At 38.1% G+C, this 19,706-nt stretch overlaps 1 protein-coding gene across 1 annotated transcript in view; it reads left to right on the forward strand.

Moving 5' to 3' along the window:
- Positions 1 to 19,706, forward strand: part of GUCY1A2 (guanylate cyclase 1 soluble subunit alpha 2) — a 434,531-nt gene that overhangs the window by 376,569 nt on the left and 38,256 nt on the right. The gene's annotated exons all lie outside the window — the stretch shown is intronic.

The following is a 19,706-nucleotide window of genomic DNA, read 5'->3' on the forward strand; positions in this document are numbered from 1 at the left end:
TAGAGTGCATGCTGCGCAACAAGAGAAGCCACCACAATGAGAAGCCTGTGCACCTGAATGAAAAGTAACCCCCGCTCGCCACAACTAGAGAAAGCCCGTGCACAGCAACAAAGACCCAATGCAGCCAAAAATTTAAAAAAAAATAGAGGAGAACAAATGTTAAGGGTCTGAAACACACTAGAAATCCTAACATTTTCAAAATGTTTCTCAATGTTTATAAAAATCAAAGGAATAAGATAGAAAAGGTAATTGTCTCTTTTTATTCTTCTAAATAATGAATATAAATAGGGACTCTTTAAAGTTAAATATATACTAGATACAGAGTAAAACTTCAAACTCTATCTTAACGGTTGTATTTGACAACTCTACACATTTTGACAGCTGAAGTCATCCTTGTTTTGTGCCTGGTAGATATCAAGCTCCAGGCATTAGCTATTACGTGCCATATGGGCAGAGGCCAAGTCTTTTTGGCTCATGGTTATATCTCCAAAACTTACCCAAAAAATGTTTAGCACGTAATAAGCACTCTATTAATATTTATCAGATTAATGAATAAATGTACTGATAAGATAAATATCTCTATACTAAGAAAATAATATGAATATCTCCTACTTGGTAGACTTTGGCCTAATGCTAAGCTTTGGTGTACAAGCGATTTCATTAGTTCCATGATTTAAATGACTTAGAAATCACATTGTAAAACTGTAAAGTAGAAATGGTGACCATGGATATTTTTATTAGCATGACTACCATGTTAACCCAGGCTAACAAAAAAACCCCAGAAGCAGAAACTTTAAATACATAGATAATAAATGTTGATTTATAATAACAAACAAAATGGTGACACTTTGAAGTTTTTGATACCACATATATACAGAGGGAAGTTAAGGTTTCTTAGATAAAAGACAAGTATTTCCAGATTCCTGAGGACCACATGAGAAAGGGGAAGAAATTACAAATATGAAATCAAGATAAAGTTGCTTAAGTTGCATGTCATTTTTAGGGTATTTATATAAGGGTTTTGCTTCTTTTAAATTTCTCCCAATTTTTCTAACACAATTCTGGGCATAATACATATGATATGATAGTGGTTTCCATATTAAATGGAATTAGGAAGCTTCTCAAGATCAATGCTCTAGATCACTGCACTTTGTTCTCTAGACCATGGGGTAAGGAAAAGTTCCTGAAGATCAACCACCTCACCTGCATACTCCTACCATGGTTATGATTTTTCCCATCATGGAGCTAATACATATGTTTCCTCTTTGTATAAGTGAGTGTAGATTTATAGAAACTCCATTTTAAAAAAATGATGTGTAAAGAATGGGTCAACCATGTGAGGAGTTATACCCTGAGCTTAAATATCATTGCTATAGCTGGCTTTGTCTACATGTGACCAATAAAGGAAACCCCACAAGCAACACAGAGTCTGTGCCTTTGGGTGTTGTCTTTGAGTTTTAATAATCTTTTTCACATTGGTGGGAGTTTGTAATTATCCTTAGTGATCAATAACGTCTGAAGAATTGAATCATTTAAAACACTGTGAGCATTGAAATATTTTGTTCTGTTATGATCTGTCCCCCCACCTCCCCCCCCCACCAAAACACAAATGGAGACATAGATGAACAAATTGAACTGCCTTCTGGGTAGATTATAAAAGATACTTTCTCTGACTGGTCCCAAATCTTATAATTTCTAATAATACTTTATAAAAATATTTTTGTGTTTGGTCTATCCTCAAAAATAACACTTTTCCTCCAACTGTTTCTGTGTTCCTCCCTCCTTCCCTTCTTTCAACAAATACTTGTAGAGTACCTACTATATTCCAAGCACTATGACAGTCACCAATGTTACAGCAATAAACAACATAAATATGATCTTTGCCTTCATAGAGGAGACTACCAGATGGTAGATGTATACAAATAAACAGTTTATTACAATAGACTAGTGCTGAGGTCAAAAGGACATGATGAGAGTATTTAGAGCAACAAGAGGAGTGGACTAAAATGAGGATGAAGAGATAGACTGAAGTCAGACCAACTGAAGCTGTAATTCATGTTAAGGGATTTCAACTTAACACTAAGAGCAAAGAAAGACATTGAAGAGTTTTAAGCAGACGAGTGACTTGACCAGATTTGTACTTTTAAAAGATCTCCAAGGTTGTAGAGAGAATAGATTAGAAGGTGAGAAGGGCAGCAATCCAGTGCTTGAAATCAGGTAATCTTATTCCCGTTTCCTTGATGGAAATGTAGCTAATTACTGAGACCCTGGAATCCAAACCATTTGCTGTTTCAACTTGTCTTCCATGCTTCAGAAGAGTGATTGGACTCAATGACCTTTGACATCCATTTTTATCTGGGATACCATTAAAAACAATGTACTTTGGTTCCTGGTAATCTTCTAGAAAACTAAATTTAGGTATATGATCTCAGTGTGACTTGGTTTTCAGATTCTGGATGTGTTCGTGCCCAAGTGGTTTCTGTTGGTTTTATATACACCAATCTATACACTTCAGCTATGTATAATTGTTCTATTCCACATAGCACAGGTGATTTATGAATCCACAAGTGTAGAGTATACTTCCCTTTCCCAGGATACTCAAAGTGAAATGCCAGGTGGATGTTTCATGGACATTCTCTAAGAGGAGATAAAATTGAACTTTCTTAGAGCAAATAGGAATTTGTGAAGTTAAACTGAGTATTCAGCTCATAAGAGCTTGAAATTTCCAATTTTCTTTCCTGAATTAAATGCTGAAAAATGTTCAATATTGTCTGGTTATTTTGAAATCTTCAGACAGGTTTCTAAAAATTTTTATTTTAATATTTTAATTTCATTGGAGTATAGTTGATTTACAATGTTGTGTTAGTTTCAGTTGTACAGCAAACTGATTCAGCTATACGTATAAATATAATCATTCTTTTTTAGATTCTTTTCTAATATAGGTTATCAAAGAGTATTGAATAGGGTTTCCTGTGCTATACAGTAGGTCTTATTTGGTTATCCATCTTATATATAGCAGTGTGCAGGTATTCATCCCAAGCTCCTGATTTATCCCACCGGCGCCACGTCTCCCCTTTGTTAACCATAAGTTTGTTTTCAATATCTATAAGTCTGTTTCTGTTTTGTAAATGAGTTCACTTTTATCTTTTTCTTTTAACATCTTTATTGGAGTATAATTGCTTTACAATGTTGTATTAGTTTCTGCTGAATAACAAAGTGAATCAGACATATGTATACGTATATCACCATATCCACTCCCTCTTGTCTCTCCCTCCCACCCTCCCTATCCTACTCCTCTAGGTGGTCTCAAACCACCAAGCTGATCTCCCTGTGCTATGCAGCTGTATCTTTTTCTAAATTAGATTCCACATACAAGTGATACCATATAATATTTTTCTTTCTCTGTGTGACATACTTCACCTAGTATGAGAATCTCTAGGTCCATCCATGTTGCTGCAAATGGCATTAATACATTATTTTTCATGGCTGAATAATATTCCATTGTATATATGTACCATGTCATCTTTATCCATTCCTCTGTCAATGGAAATTTAGTTTGCTTCCATGACTTGGAAATTGTAAATGTGCTGCAACGAATATTAGGGTGCTTGTATCCTTTTGGATTATGGTTTTCTCTGGATATATGCCCAGGAGTGAGATTGCTGGGTCATATGGTAGTTCTATTTTAAGTTTTGTAAGGAACCTCCATACTGTTCTCCATAGTAGTTGTACCAATTTACATTCCCACAAACAGTGTAGGAGGGTTCCCTTTTCTCCACACCCACTCCAGCATTTATTGTTTGTAAACTTTTTGATGATGGCCATTCGACTGCTGGGAGATGATACCTCAGTGTAGTTTCGATTTGCATTTCTCTGATAATAAGTGATGTTGAACATCTTTTCATATGCTCCTTGACCATCTGTATGTCTTCTTTGGACAGCTATCTGTTTAGATCTTCTGCCCATTTTCTAATTGGGTTGCTTGTTTTTTTTTGACCTAGAGCTGCATGAGCTGTTTATATATTTTGGAGACTAATCCCTTGTCAGTCATATCATTTGCAAATATTTTCTCCCTCTGTGGGTTGTCTTTTTCTGTTGTTGCTGGTTTCCTTTACTGTGCAGAAGCTTTTACGTTTCATTAGATCTCATTTGTTTATTTTTGTTTTTATTTCCCTTACTCTAGGAGATGGGTCAAAAAAGATCTTGCTGTGATTCATGCTAAATAGTGTTGTGCCTATGTTCTTCTCTAAGAGTTTTATAGTATTTAGCATAACATTTAAAAGTCTTTAATCCATTTTGAGTTCATTTTTGTATATGATGTTATGGAGTTTTCTAATTTCATTTTTTTTTAACATCTATATTGGAGTATAATTGATTTTCAATGGTGTGTTAGTTTCTGCTTCATAACAAAGTGAATCAGTTATACATATACATATATTCCCATATCTCTTCCCTCTTGTGTCTCTCTCCCTCCCACACTCCCTATCCAACACCTATAGGTGGTCACAAAGCACCGAGCTGATCTCCATGTGCCATGTGGCTGCTTCCCACTAGCTATCTATTTTACGTTTGGTAGTGTATATATGTCCATGCCACTCTCTCACTTCATCACAGCTTACCCATCCCCCTCCCCATATCCTCAAGTCCATTCTCTAGTAGGTCTGCAGCTTTATTCCCACCTTACCCCTAGGTTCTTCATGACCTTTTTTATCCCCTAGATTCCATATATATGTGCTAGCATACGGTATTTCTTTTTCTCTTTCCAACTTACTTTATTCCATATGACAGACTCTAGATCCATCCAGCTCACTACAAATAACTCAATTTCGTTTCTTTATGGCTGAGTAATATTCCATTGTGTATATGTGCCAAAACTTCTTTATCCATTCATCCGATGATGGACACTTAGGTTGCTTCCATGTCCTGGTTATTGTAAATAGAGCTGCAATGAACATTTTGGTACATGACTCTTTCTGAATTATGGTTTTCCAGGGTGTATGCCCAGTAGTGGGATTGCTGGGTCGTATGGTAGTTATGTTTGCAGTTTTTAAGGAACCTCCATATTGTTCTCCATAGTGGCTGAACCAATTCACATTCCCACCAGCAGTGCAACAGGGTTCCCTTTTCTCCACACTCTCTCCAGCATTTATTATTTCTAGATTTTCTGATGATGGCCATTCTGACTGGTGTGAGATGATATCTCATTGTAGTTTTGATTTGCATTTCTCTAATGATTAATGATGTTGAGCATTCTTTCATGTGTTTGTTGGCAATCTGTATATCCTCTTTGGAGAAATGTCTATTTAAGTCTTCTGCCCATTTTTGGATTGGGTTGTTTGTTTTTCTGTTATTGAGCTGCATGAGCTGCTTGTAAATTTTGGAGATTAATCCTTTGTCAGTTGCTTCATTTGCAAATATTTTCTCCCATTCTGAGGGTTGTCTTTTGGTCTTGTTTATGGTTTCCTTTGCTGTGCAAGGGTTTTTAAGTTTCATTAGGTCCCATTTGTTTATTTTTGTTTTTATTTACATTTCTCTAGGAGGTGGGTCAAAAAGGATCTTGCTGTGATTTATGTCATAGAGCATTCTGCCTCTGTTTTTCTCTAAGAGTTTGATAGTGTCTGGCCTTACATTTAGGTCTTTAATCCATTTGGAGTTTATTTTTGTGTATGGGGTTAGGGAGTATTCTAATTTCATATTTTACATGTACCTGTCCAGTTTTCCCTGCACCATTTATTGAAGAGGCTGTCTTTTCTCCACTGTATATTCTTGCCTCGTTTATCAAAGATAAGGTGACCATATGTGCGTGGGTTTATCTCTGGGCTTTCTACCCTGTTCCATTGATCTATCTTTTGGTTTTTGTGCCAGTACCATACTGTCTTGATTACTGTAGCTTTGTAGTATAGTCTGAAGTCAGGGAGCCTGATTCCTCCATCTCCATTTTTCATTGTCAAGATTCCTTTGGCTATTCGGGGTCTTTTGTCTTTCCATACAAATTGTGAAATTTTTTGTTCTAGTTCTGTGACAAATGCCAGTGGTAGTTTGATAGGGATTGCATTGAATCTGTAGATTGTTTTGGGTAGTAGAGTCATTTTCACAATGTTGATTCTTCCAGTCCAAGAACATCGTATATCTCTCCATCTATTTGTATCATCTTTAATTTCTTTCATCAATGTCTTATAATTTTCTACATACAGGTCTTTTGTCTCCTTAGGTAGTTTTATTCCTAGATATTTTATTTTTTCTGTTGCAATGGTAAATGGGAGTGTTTTATTAATATTACATTCAGCTTTTTCATCATTAGTGTATAAGAATGCCAGAGATTTCTGTGCATTAATTTTGTATCCTGCTACTTTACCAAATTCATTGATTAGCTCTAGTAGTTTTCTGGTGGCATCTTTAGGATTCTCTATGTATAGTATCATGTCATCTGCAAATAGTGACAGCTTTACTTCTTCTTTTCCAATTTAGATTCCTTTTATTTCTTTTTCTTCTCTGATTGCTGTGGCTAAAACTTCCAAAACTATGTTGAATAAGAGTGGTGAGACTGGGCAACCTGGTCTTGTTCCTGATCTTAGTGGAAGTGGTTTCAGTTTTTCACCATTGAAGACGATGTTGGCTGTGTGTTTGTCATATATGGCCTTTATTATGTTGAGGAAAGTTCCCTCTATGTCTACTTTCTGCTTTCTACTTTCTGGGTTTTTATCATAAATGGGTGTTGAATTTTGTCAAAAGCTTTCTCTGCATCTATTGAGATGACGACATGGTTTTTCTCCTTCAATTTGTTAATATGGTGCATCACGTTGAATGATTTGCATATATTGAAGAATCCTTGCATTTCTGGGATAAACCCCACTTGATCATGGTGTATGATCCTTTTAATGTGCTCTTGGATTCTGTTTGCTAGCGTTTTGTTGAGGATTTTTGCATCTATGTTCATCAGTGATATTGGCCTGTAGTTTTCTTTCTTTGTGACATCTTTGTCTGGTTTTGGTATCAGGGTGATGATGGCTTTGTAGAATGAGTTTGGGAGTGTTGTTCCCTCTGCTATATTTTGGAAGAGTTTGAGAAGGATATGTGTCATCTCTTCTCTAAATGTTTGATAGAATTCACCTGTGATGCCATCTGGTCCTGGGCTTTTGTTTGTTGGAAGATTTTTAATCACAGTTTCAATTTCAGTGCTTGTGATTGGTCTGTTCATATTTTTTATTTCTTCCTGATTCGGTCTTCGCCAGTTGTGCTTTTCTAAGAATTTGTCCATTTCTTCCAGGTTGTCCATTTTATTGGCATAGAGTTGCTCATAGTAATTTCTCCTGATCCTTTGTATTTCTGCAGTGTCAGTTTTTCCTTCTCCTTTTTCATTTCTAATTCTATTGATTTGAGTCTTCTTCCTTTTTTTCTTGATGAGTTTGGTTAATGGTTTATCAATTTTTTTTATCTTCTCAAAGAACCAGCTTTTAGTTGTATTGATCTTTGCTATCATTTCCTTCATTTCTTTTTCATTTATTTCTAATCTGATCTTTATGATTTCTTTCCTTCTGCTAACTTTGGGGTTTTTTTTTTTTTTTTGGTTTTTTTTTTTTGCAATACACAGGCCTCTCACTGTTGTGGCCTCCCCCATTGCGGAGCACAGGCTCCGGACACGTAGGCACAGCGGCCATGGCTCACGGCCCTAGCTGCTCCATGGCATCCGGGATCTTCCCAGACTGGGGATAAACCCATGTCCCCTGCATCGGCAGGCAGACTCTCAACCACTGCACCACCAGGGAAGCCCTGAAGATTTTTGTTCTTCTTTCTCTAATTGTTTTAGGTGCAAGATTAGGTTGTTTATTTGAGATGTTTCCTGTTTCTTAAGGTAGGATCATATTGCTATAAACTTCCCTCTTAGAACTGCTTTTGCTGCACCCCATAGGTTTTTGGTCATCGTGTCTCCACTGTCATTTGTTTCTAGGTATTTTTTTATTTCTTCTTTGATTTCTTCAGTGACCACTTTGTTATTAAGTAGTGTATTGTTTATGCTCCATGTGTTTGTATTTTTACAGATCTTTTCCTGTAATTGATATCTAGTCTCATAGTGTTGTGGTCGGAAAAGATACTTGATACGATTTCAATTTTCTTAAATTTACCAAGTCTTGATTTTTGACCCAAGATATGATCTATCCTGGAGGATGTTCCATGAGCACTTGAGAAAAATGTGTATTCTGTTGTTTTTGGATGGAATGTCCTATAAATATCAATTAAGTCCATCTTGTTTAATGTATCATTTAAAGCTTGTATTTCCTTATCTATTTTCATTTTGAATAATCTGTTCATTTTTGAAAGTGGAGTGTTAATATCCCCTACTATTATTGTGTTACTGTGGATTTCCCATTTTATGGCTGTTAGAATTTGCCTTATGTATTGAGGTGTTCTTATGTTGGGTGCATAAATATTTACAATTGTTATATCTTCTTGGATCAATCCATTGATCATTATGCAGTGTCCTTCTTTGTCTCTTGTAATAGTCTTTATTTTGAAGTCTATTTTGTCTGAAAGGAGAATTGCTACTCCAGCTTTCTTTTGATTTCCATTTGCATGGAATATCTTTTTCCATCCCCTTACTTTCAGTCTGTATGTGTCCCTAGGTCTGAAGTGGGTCTCTTGTAGACAGCACATATATGGGTCTTGTTTTTGTATCCATTCAGCCAGTCTGTTTGTTTTGGTGGGAGCATTTAATCCATTTACTTTTAAGGTAATTATTGATATGTATGTTCCTATTCCCATTTTCTTAATTGTTTGTTATTGTGGGTCTTTTCCTTCTCTTGTGTTTCTTGCCTAGAGAAGTTCCTTTAGCATTTGTTGTAAAGCTGGTTTCATGGTGCGGAACTCTCTCAGCTCTTGCTTGTCTGTAGAGTTTTTAATTTCTCCATCAAACCGGAATGAGATTCTTTCTGGGTAGACTAATCTTGGTTGTAAGTTTTTCTCCTTCATCACTGTAAATATGTCCTCCACTCCCTTCTGGCTTGCAGAGTTTCTGCTGAAAGCTCAGGTGTTATCCTTATGGGGATTCCCTTGTGTGTTATTTGTTGTTTTTCCCTTGCTGCTTTTAATATGTTTTCTTTGTATTTAATTTTTGATAGTTTGATTAATATATGTCTTAGAGTGTTTCTCTTTGGATTTATACTTTATGGGCCTCTCTGTGCTTCCTGGACTTGATTAACTATTTCCTTTCCCATATTAGGGAAGTTTTCAACTATAATCTCTTCAAATATTTTCCCAGTCCCTTTCTTTTTCTCTTCTTCTTCTGGGACCCCTATAATTCGAATGTTGGTGCGTTTAATGTTGTCTGAGAGGTCTCTGAGGCTGTCCTCAGTTCTTTTCATTCTTTTTTCTTTATTCTGCTCTGCAGTAGTTATTTGCACTATTTTATCTTCCAGGTCACTTATCCGTTCTTCTGCCTCAGTTATTCTGCTATTGATCCCATCTAGAGTATTTTTAATTTCATTTATTGTGTTGTTCATTGTTGCTTGTTTCCTCTTTAGTTCTTCTAGGTCCTTGTTAAATGATTCTTACATTTTGTCTATTCTATTTCCAAGATTTTGGATCATCTTTACTATCATTATTCTGAATTCTTTTATAGGTAGACTGCCTATTTCCTCTTTGTTTCTCTGCTCTGGTGGGTTTTTACCTTGCTCCTTCATCTGCTGTGTGTTTTTCTGTCTTCTCAATTTGCTTATCTTACTGTGTTTGGAGTTTCCTCTTTGCAGGCTGCAGGTTTCTAGTTCCTCTTGTTTTTTGTGTCTGTCCCCAGTGGCTAAAGTTGGCTCAGTGGGTTTTGTAGGCTTCCTGCTGGAGGGGACTGGTGCCTGTGTTCTGGTGGATGAGGCTGCATCTTGTCTTTCTGGTGGGCAGGTCCACGTTTGGTGGTGTGGTTTAGGGTGTCTGTGGCCTTATTATGATTTTAGGTAGCCTGTCTACTAATAGGTGGTGTTGTGTTCCTGTCTTGTTAGTTGTTTGTCAGAGGGTGTCCAGCACTGTACCTTGCTGTTTGTTGAGTGAAGCTGGGTCTTGCTGTTGAGATGGAGATCTCTGCAACATTTTTGCCATTTGACATTACGTGGTGTTGGAAGGTCTCTTGTGGACCAGTGTCCTGAAGTTGGCTCTCCCACCTCATAGGCACAGCACTGACTCCTGGCTGGAGCACCAGGAGCCTTTCAACCACACAGCTCAGAATAAAAGGGAAAAACAGTAGAAGGAAAGAAAGAAAGACAGAAAGAAGATAAAATAAAATAAAGTAAGATAAAATAAAAGTTATTAAAATAAAAAATTATTATTAAGAAAATAAAATTTTTTAATTAAAAGAGAAAAAAGGGATGGACAGAAACCTAGGACAAATGGTGAAAGCAAAGCTTTACAGACAAAATCTCACACAGAAGCATACACGTACACACTCAGAAAAAGAGGAAAAGGGGAAAATATAATACATCTTGCTCTCAAAGTCCACCTCCTCAGTTTGGGATGATTCATTGTCTATTCAGGTATTCCACAGATGCAGGGTACATCAAGTTGATTGTGGAGATTTAATCCACTGCTCCTGAGGCTGCTGGCAGAAATTTCCCTTTCTCTTCTTTGCTCGCACAGCTCCCAAGGTTCCGCTTTGGATTTGTCCCTGCCTCTGCGTGTCAGTCACCTGAGGGCATCTGTTCTTCGCTCAGACAGGACAGGGTTAAAGGAGCAGCTGATTCGGGGGCTCTGGCTCACACAGGCCGAGGGGAGGGAGGGATACGGATACAGGTCGAGCCTGCGACGGCAGAGGCCGGCATGACGTTGCACCAGCCTGAGGTGAACCATGCATTGTCTCGGGGAAGTTGTCCCTGGATCACGGGACCCTGGCAGTGGTGGGCTGCACAGGCTCCAGGGAGGGGAGGTGTGGATAGTTACCTGTGCTCGCACACAGGGTTCTTGGTGGCGGCAGCAGCAGCCTTAGCGTCTCATGCCCATCTCTGGGGTCCGCATTGTTAGTCGCGGCTCACGCCCATCTCTGGAGCTCCTTTAAGCAGCCCTCTTAATCCCCTCTCCTCATGCACCAGGAAACAAAGAGGGAAGAAAAAGTCTCTTGCCTCTTCAGCAGCTCCAGACTTTTTCCCGGACTCCCTCCCAGCCACCCATGGTGCACTAACCCCTTCAGGCTGTATTCACGCCACCAGCCCCAGTCCTCTCCCTGAGATCTGAGATCTGACCGAAGCCTGAGCCTCAGCTCCCAGCCCCCACCCGCCCCGGCATGTGAGCAGACAAGCCTCTCATTCTGGTGAGTGCTGGTCCACACCGATCCTCTGTGTGGGAATCTCTCTGCTTTGCCCTCCACGCCCCTGTTGCTGTGCTCTCCTCCATGGCTCCGAAGATTCCCCCCTATGCCACCCACTGCCTCCACCTGCTAAGGGGCTTCCTAGTGTGTGGAAACCTTTCCTCCTTCACAGCTCCCTCCCACTGGTGCAGATTCCATCCCTATTCTTTTGTCTCTGTTTTTTCTTTTTTCTTTTGCCCTACCCAGGTATGTGAGGAGTTTCTTGCCTTTTGGGAGTTCTGAGGTCTTCTGCCAGCATTCCATGTGTGTTTTATAGGAGCAGTTCCACGTGTAGATGTATTTCTGATGTATCTGTTTGGAGGAAGGTGATCTCTGCGTCTTACTCTTCCGCCATCTTCCTCAAGTCCTCCTAATTTCATTCTTTTATATGTAGCTTTCCAGTTTTCCCAGTGTCACTTATTGAACAGACTGTCTTTTTCTCCACTGTATATTCTAGCCTGCTTGTTGTAGATTAATTGACAATAGGTGTGTGAGTTTATTTCTAGGTTTTCTATCCTATCCCATTCATTGATATTTCTGTTTTTGTGCCAGTACGTTATATTTTTATTTTTTTATTTTTTGCGGTACGTGGGCCTCTCCCTGTTGTGGCCTCTCCTGTTGCAGAGCACAGGCTCCGGATGTGCAGGCTCAGCAGCCATGGCTCACGGGCCCAGCCGCTCCGCGGCATGTGGGATCTTCCCGGACCAGGACACGAACCCGTGTCCCCTGCATCAGCAGGCGGACTCTCAACCACTGCGCCACCAGGGAAGCCTCAGTACATTATTGTTTTGATTACTGTTGTTTTGTAGTATAGTATGAAGTCAGGGGGTCTGATTCCTACAGCTCTGCTTTTCTTTCTCAAGATTGATTTGACTATTCAGGGTCTTTTGTGTTTCAATACAAATTTTAAATATTTTTTGCTCTCCTTCTATGAAAAATGCCATTCGTAATTTGATAGGAATTGCATTGAATCTGTAGATTGCCTTGAGTACTAAGTCCTTTTGACAATATTGATTCTTCCAATCGAAGAACATCTGTTTGTGTCATCTCTGATTTCTTTCATCAGCATCTTATACTTTTCAGAGTAGAAGTCTTTTGTCTCCTTAGATGGCTTTATTCCTAGGTATTTTATTCTTTTTATGGAATGATAAATGGGACTGTTTCTTTAATTTCTCTTTCTGATCTTTTGTTGTTAGTGTATAGGAATGCAAGTGATTTCTGTGTATTAATTTTGTATTCTGCAACTTTACCAAATACATTGATTAGCTCTAGTAGTTTTCTGATAAAATCTTTAGTATTTTCTATATATAATATCATGTCACCTGCAAACAGTGACACTTTTACATCTTCTTTTCCAATTTGGTTTTCTTTTATTTCTTTTTCTTCTCTGATTGCTGTGGCTAGGACTTCCAAAATATGTTGAATAAAAGTGGTGACACTGGGCATCCTTGCCTTGTTCCTAATCTAAGAGGAAATGTTTTCAACTTTTCAGTGATGAGAATGATGTTGGCTGTGGGTTTGTCTTACATGGGCTTTATTCATTGAGGTAAGTTCCCTCTATTCCCACTTTCTGGGCAACTTTTATCATAAGTCAGTGTTGAATTTTGTCAAAAGCTTTTTCTGCATCCTTTGAGATGATCATATGGTTTTTATTCTTCAGTTTGTTAATGTGATGTATCACACTGACTGATTTGTGCATTCTGAAGAATCCTTGCATCACTGGAATAAATCCCACTTGATCATTGTATATGATCCTTTTAATGTATTATTGGATTCAGCTTGCTAGTATTTTTGTTGAGAATTTTTGCACCTATGTTCATCAGTGATATTGACCTGTTATTTTGTGTGTGTGTGTGTGTGTGTGTGCGTGTGTGTGTGTCTTTGTCTGGTTTTATTTATCAGGGTTATGGTGACCTACTAGAATGAGTTTGGGAGTGCTCTTCCCTCTGCAGTTTTTTGGAAGAGTTTCAGATGGATAGATGTTAACTGTTCTCTAAATGTTTGATAGAATTCACCTGTGAAGCCATCTGGTCATGGACTTTTGTTTGTTGGAAGATTTTTAATCATAGTTTCAATTTTAGTACTTGTGATTTGTCTGTTCATTTTCTGTTCATTTCTTCCTGGTTCAGTCTTGGAAGGTTGTATTTTCTAAAAATTTGTCCATTTCTTCTAGGTTGTCCATTTTATTAGCATATAGTTACTTTTAGTAATCTCTTATGATCCTTTGTATTTCTGTGGTGTCAGTTGTAACTTCTTCTTTTGAATTTCTAATTTTATTGATTTGAGTCCTGTCCCTCTTTTTCTTGATGAGTCTGGCTAAAAGTTTATCAATTTTGTTTATCTTCTCAAAGAACCAGCTTTTAGTGTCATTGATCTTTGTTATTGTTTTCTTCATCTCTATTCATTTATTTCTGCTCTGATTTTTATGACTTCTTTCCTTCTACTAACTTTGGGTTTTGATTGTATTCTTTCTACAGTTGCTTTAGATGTTAGGTTAGGTTGTTTATTTGAGAATTCTTTTGTTTCTTGAGGTAAGATTTTATTGCTATAAACTTCCCTCTTAGAACTGCTTTTGCTGCATCTCTTATATTTTGGATCATCATGTTTTCATTTTCATTTGTCTCTAGGTATTTTTTAATTTCTTCTTCTTTAGTGATCCATTGGTTATTTAGTAGCGTATTATTTAGCCTCCATGTGTTTGTGTTTTCTTGTGTTTTTTTCTCTGCAATTGATTTCTAATCCCATAGCGTTATGGTCAGAAAAGATGCTTGGTATGATTTCAGTTTTTGAAAGTTTCTTTCTTAAACTTTCCAAGGCTTGATTTGTGGCTCAAGACATGATCTATCCTAGAGAATGTTCCATATGCACTTGAGAAGAAAGTGTATTCAGCTACTTTCAGATTGAATGTTCTGTAAATATCAATTAAGTCCATCTGGTCTAATGTCTCATTTAAATTTTGTGTTTCCTTATTCATTTTCTGTCTGGATGACCTGTCCGTTGATAAGACTGTGGTATTAATGTCCCCCACTACAGCCGTATTACTGTCCATTCCTCCTTTATGACTGTTAATGTTTGCCTTATATATTGAAGTGCTCCTATGTTGGGTGCATATGTATTTACAATTGCTATATCTTCTTCTTAGTTTGATCCCTTGATCTTTATGTAGTGTCCTTCTTTGTCTATTGTAACATTCTTTATTTCAGTCTGTTTTTTCTGATATGAGTATTGCTACTCCAGCTTTCTTTTGATTTCCATTTGCATAGAATACCTTTCTCCATCCCCTCAATTTCAGTCTGTATGTGTCCCTAAGATCTGAAGTGAGTCTCTTGTAGACAGCATATATACAGGTCTTGTTTTTTATCCATTCCGCCAGTCTATGTCTTTTGATAAGAGTACTTAATCCATTTACATTTAAGATAATTATCAGTATGAATGTTCTTATTGCCATTTTGTTAATTGTTTTGGATTCTTTTTTGAAGGTCTTTTTTCTTCACTTCATCTTTTGTTCTCTTCTCTTGTGATTTGATGTCTATCATTCATGATGTGTTTGAATTGCTTTCTCTTTTTTGTGTGTGTGTATCTATTGTAGATTTTTAGTTGGTGGTTCCCATGAGGTTTTAATATAGCAGTCTGTATATATACCAGATTGTTTTAGGTTGCTGGTCTCTTAGTTTCCATTGCATTTCCAATATCCTGCATTTGTACTCTCCTCTTCTCATAGTTGCTGGATTTGATATCATATTTGTATGCGGATGAATTCCTACCTTTACATTATGTTTGTCTCTACTGGTAAGTTTCCCCATTTGTAATTTTCTTAACTCTATATGTACCCTTTTCTTTTCTGCCTAGAGAAGTTTCTTTAGGATTTGTTGTAATGCTGGCTTGGGGGTGGTGGTGGTGGTGGTGTGTGTGCTGAATTCTCTTAGCTTTTGCGTCTGTAAAAGTTTTGATTTCTCCTTTGAATCTGAACAAGAGCCTTGCTGGGGAGAGTATTATTGATTGTAGGTTTTTCTCTTTTATCACCTTAAATATATCATGCCACTCTCTTCTGGCCTGCTGAGTCTCTGCTGAAAAATCAGCAGATAACCTTATGGGGCTTCCCTTGTATGTTATTTGTTGCTTTTCCTTGTTGCTTTTATTATTTTTTCTCTGTCTTTAATTTTTGTCAGTTTGATTAATATGTCTCTGCATGTTCCTCCTTGGATTTATCTTGTATGGTACTCTCTGCACTTCCTGGTCTTGAGAGAGTTTTCCCTTTCCCATGTCAGGGAAATTTCTGGTTATAATCTCTTCAAATATTTTCTCCAGTTCTTTCTCTCTCTCTTCTTCTTCTGAGGCCCTTATAATATGAATGTTGGTGTGTTTAATGTTGTCCCAGAGGTCTCTGAGACTGTCCTCATTTCTTTTCATTCTTTTTTCTTTACTCTGTTCCATGGCAGTGATTTCCTCCATTCTGTCTCTCAGCTCACTTATTCATTCTTCTGCCTCAGTTATTCTGCTATTGATTCCTTCTAGTGTATTTTTCATTCCAGTTATTGAGTTGTTCATCTGTTTGTTTGTTCTTTAAATCTCCTACCTCTTTGTTAAACATCTCTTGTAACTTCTCGGTCTGTGCCTCCATTCGTTTTCAAAGATCTTGCAGCATTTTTACTATCGTTAGTCCAAATTCTTTTCTGATAGATGCCTATTTCCACTTCACTTAGTTGTTCTTGTGGTTTTTCTCTTGTTCTTTCATCTGAAACATATTTTTCTGCCATTTCATTTTCTCTAACTTTCTGTGTTTGTGGTCTCCTTTCTGCTAGCTGGAGGGTCATAGTTTCTCCTGCTTCTTGTGTCTGCCCTCTGGTAGGTGAGGTTGGTTCTGAGGCTTGTGCAGGCTTCCTGTTGAGAGGGACTGGTGCCTGCCCTCAGGTTGGTGGATCTGGGTCTTGTCCCTCTGGTGGGCAGGGCCGTGTCAAGGAAGCAGGTTTACAGGTGGCTATGAGCTCAGTATGGCTTCAGGCATCCTGTCTGCTGATGGGTGGGTCTGTGTTCCTATCCTGCTGGTTGTTTGGCCTGGGACATTCCAGCACTGGAGTCTGTAGGTTGCTGGGTAGGGCTGAGTCTTGATGCCAGAGTGGCAACCTCCTGGGGAGCTCATGATGATCACTATTCTCTGGGGTTTCTGTTCCCAGTGTCCTTGCCCCCCAAGTGACACACAGCCAACCCCCATCTCTCCAGGAAACCCTCCAAGACTCATAGGTAGATTCAGCCCTGGATCCTATGAAGTTACTGTTTTGTGCTGGATCCCAAGGTATGTGAAAACTTGTATTCACCCTCCAATAATGGAGTCTCTGTTTCCCCCAGTCCTGTGGCCCTCCTGTACTCCACCCCCACTGGTCTTCAAAGCCAAATGCTTTGGGTATTCCTCCTTCTACTGCCACACCCTCATGCTGGGGAACCTGATGTGGGGCTCAGAACTCTCATTTTTGTGGGAGAACCTCTGTGATATGATTTTTTTCCAGTTCATGGGTCTCCCACCCAGTGGGTATGGGATTTGATTATGTTGCGAAAGTGCTCCTCCTGCCATCTCGTTGTGGCTTCTTCTTTGTCTTTGAATGTAAAATATCTTTTTTGGTTGGTTCCAGTTATTTTCATTGATGGTTATTCATTCAGCAGTTAGTTTTGATTTTGGTGTTTTCATGAGAGGAGATGACCTTAGGTCCTTCTACTCCACCCTCTTTTCCAGAATCGAGGGGCTGCTCCTTTTAGTTTGGTTGTTTGCTGCCTCTTTCCTCAGCATGTGCTGACTGTTATCCCCTTGATATGGAATGTGCAGCTACAGCAGCCCTTGCCTTCTTTGGACAGTGGGGGCAGGTCCTGGCACCTGCTCATGAATTTCCTAGGGGCAGATGTTATCCACTTACTCCTGGGACAGCAGGCGCAGGTCCTGGCTCTTGCTCATTGATTTCTTAGTGGTGGGAGCTATCCATACCCTTCTGGGACAGCTGGGACAGGTCCTGGTGACTGCAGGTAGATTTTCCAGTGGCAGAACCTATATGCACTCTCCTGGGACAACAGGGGCAGGGCCTGGCATCAGCTCACAAGTCTGGTAGAGGTGGCTAGTGCCTGCCTCTGGGGCCCAAGATGGTGGCAGTGACTCACACCTGCCCCTGGAGCTCCTGTAGGTGGTGTCCTATTGCCTGGAAGTGCTCACAGGGAAAGAAACTTTTATGGTGGTCCTACCCCTCTCTTCATGTGACTCCTAATAATGGCAACTTGCCTCTCTGGCAAGCCCAACCTTCTTCAGAGTAAACCCTCAGTTGCCACAGCCTGGCCTCTTCAAGCTGTTTCTGCACATCTCACCCTGGTCCTCTCCCTGGATCTGACCTCTGGATCCTGAGCTTCAACACCTAGCCCCCACCTGCACTGACAGAGGAGTGTCTCAGGTTGGGGAGTGCAGGGCACTCCATTTTGCCTTCCACAAACTTGTTGCTTCTCTCTCTTCTTAGGCTCCGAAACTCCCCTTCCATCCAGGCTGATATCCCCACCAGTAGAGAGATTTTCCAGGGTGCAGGAACCTTTCCTCCTTCACAGCTCCCTCCCTGGGGCACAGACCCTGTCCCCATTCTTTCTTTTTCTTTTTCCTTTTGTCCTACCCATTTACATGGAGGTTTTCTTGTCTTTTTGGATGCCTGAAGTCTTCTGTCAGCGTTCAGTAGCTGTTCTCTGTATTTTCAATGTTTTTGTGGGAGAATGTGAATTCCACATCCTACACCTCTGCCATCTTGATTCCCCTGCCTCCTTCAGAGGAGTTTATATTCAATTTATTTTTAACAAGACTATATAATTATCATAAACTGTAAGAGAGTGGAGTATTTGGATATAAGGAGAAATTGAAATAATTTTCTGAATAATTCATTCCAAATACATTTTGCCTGAAATATTTAAATAGTTGATTGAAAAAAAAACACTTTTATAAATATTTTGAAGTACTAAAGTTTAAAAGGAATAATATAATACCCATGACCCCACCACTTGTTTTAGACTTTATATGTGCTTCAGATCTTGTTTAATAAAAATAAATAAGACTTTTCCTTTGGAATTTTTCCTTCCTTTCATTGTGACAAATACCCTAATGAATTTGTTGTGTTTCAAAGTCTAGTGTTTTATACATTAACTTTCTTATGTGTATCCAGAAACAATAGAATTTCATTTATTTTAATTTGCATAAGTGATATTTCACTGTATAAACATTTCTCTAACTTTTTAAAAATTTTATGTTTTAAGATCTATCCTTGTTGAGACATAGATAGCTCTAGCCCATCATTTTAATTACTATTCAACATTTCAGCATATGACTCTACTATATTTTAATGTTCACTCATCTATTCTTCTATTGATGAACACAGGTTTTGTTTTCTAATTTTTAATTATTACAAAGTATGTTCCTATGAACATGACGTTACATAAATTAAGCTACTTTACATTTCATATGATATAAATAATTGAGTTTCCGAAACGTTACTAGAATTGGAATGATCAGATGTTGTTTACCTCAATATTAATTTAGACATAATGAATAAAGATTTCTAAACCAAGTCCATAACTTTTATATAATAGTATTCATGTTTTTAGACTTATTGTGAGTAATATTGTTGCATGCAGTAATGCCCAATGACCATTTCCTCTTCACCCAGGGCACTTTATTACTAGTTTCATCTCAGGACAAAAAGAAATTTTTATTGAATTTTGAATTTTTCATGTTTTATATTTTCATTTTTCTCTGAATAAATGTTATGTTTACAATCATCATTGTTCCCACTCATCCAAATTTTAAAATAATGCACATTATAAGTAATGGTCTCTTAACATCATGCTGCTGATCTGTGAAACTGAAATAACGGCTTATACTAAGGACATTTTCAGCAAATTTTGAAATGGCATGAATAGTCAAATTATTTGCCTGAGCAGAATCAATTGTATTTCCTTGCTAAGTACTAACTAAAAATGTAGAAAAACTCTTTAACTACTTTGATATAAAATTTTCCTTAACCTTTAAGCATTTTTTTTCTCATTTTACAATTGATCTACTTCTAGACTTTTCAGAATGCCTATTTTTCATTCACTGTGAGAGGCTCCTTCTTCAGTTCAAACCAAGTTACCTTCTAACTAATGCTGTATAAATAGCTCATCATATCAGAGGATGTACAATGGAGCAGGATAGGGTAGTGGTCAAGTGAACCAGAATCAGAGTGCTTAGGTTGAAATCCAGAGTCTGAAACTTATTGTCTGAAATTTAGGAACTCAATTTCTTTTGGGCCCATTGTCCACATATTTAAATTCGTATCTATTTCAGAAGATTATTGTTAGGATTAAATATGATGTTTATAAAGCTCTTATATTT

The sequence above is a fragment of the Globicephala melas genome, chromosome 8 (assembly GCF_963455315.2).
Source record: "Globicephala melas chromosome 8, mGloMel1.2, whole genome shotgun sequence".
Classification (NCBI taxonomy): Eukaryota; Metazoa; Chordata; class Mammalia; order Artiodactyla; family Delphinidae; genus Globicephala; species Globicephala melas.